Genomic DNA, 1,059 nt, shown 5'->3' with positions numbered 1-1,059 from the left:
TAATTTTTGGAAATATTTACAAATAAGGGATTGTATTACCAAAGGAAAATTTACTCAAAGCTCAAATATGGTGGTGGAGTTTTTAGAATTGTCCAGTACAGCACATAAACAGTTTATAGAAAACAGCTGCTCTAACAATCCAAAAAAAGAGATATGTGAAAACTTGAGGATTATATGGCAGACAGATCTGAGTTGTGCAATTTCTAAAGAAGACTGGTGTAGAATCTTGTCATTCTCTGATAAATATATAAGAGAGGCCAGGGGTAAATTTACTCAGTATAAATTAATACACAGATGGTACTTCACTCCGTCCAAACTTTATAGAATGGGAATCAGTCCCAGTAATATATGCTGGAAATGTAGTTCAGATCCAGGGACATTTATGCATGCTATTTGGGAATGTGGGAAAGTTTATCCCTTTTGGCAAAAAGTATTGGACAAAATAGGAAGGTGGATTGGTTTGATGCTACCCTTGTCACCAAGATGTGCTTATTAGGGGATCGGTCGGTGTTACCTGGGGTTTCAAAATATGACTTTGTGGTTATAAAGGTGGGGGTGATCGCAGCGGCTCGAGTTATTCTCAGTGTATGGAAGGAACCATCTCCTCCAGAATATAATAGAATAGGTGGAAAGAAAATATGCTGAAAATGGTGTCGTATGAAAAATTCTTGGCTAGGAATAATGATGGTAGGGAGGGTTTCGACAAATCATGGGGATGTGTTTTTGGCTGAGATGGCTGGAATTTATTTGGTATGGGCAATTATCTTTAGTTAAATTTTATGCTTGCTGCATTGTATGTTTGTGTAGGCACTCAGTAATGGAATAACTTAAGAATTTGATTTTATTGTCCTTTTTTTTTGCGGGTATACCGATAGTAAGTATTGAAAATTACGGAGCCCCGCAGGGGACATGGGAGAGAAAAAAATTTGGGAGAAAAAAAAATTAAGACGGACTTTTGCGAGATCTCGCAAAACAAACTCGGGATCTCGCAAAACTTTTTGAATTCCAACAATGGCGGCAGCTACTTAGTTGTAATATTACTCTTTCTGGGTCACAAAA

At 37.3% G+C, this 1,059-nt stretch overlaps 1 protein-coding gene across 3 annotated transcripts in view; it reads right to left on the bottom strand.

Annotated features, from left to right (window-relative positions):
* The window catches only part of pdlim7 (PDZ and LIM domain 7), a 33,204-nt gene that overhangs the window by 5,133 nt on the left and 27,012 nt on the right, over positions 1-1,059 (bottom strand). The window lies entirely within an intron of this gene.

The sequence above is a fragment of the Pundamilia nyererei genome, unplaced genomic scaffold (assembly GCF_000239375.1).
Source record: "Pundamilia nyererei isolate P.nyererei 1_Seehausen unplaced genomic scaffold, PunNye1.0 scaffold00001, whole genome shotgun sequence".
NCBI lineage: Eukaryota > Metazoa > Chordata > Actinopteri > Cichliformes > Cichlidae > Pundamilia > Pundamilia nyererei.
Note: the sequence above shows the minus strand (reverse complement) of the source record. Positions and strands in the feature narration are given on the sequence as shown.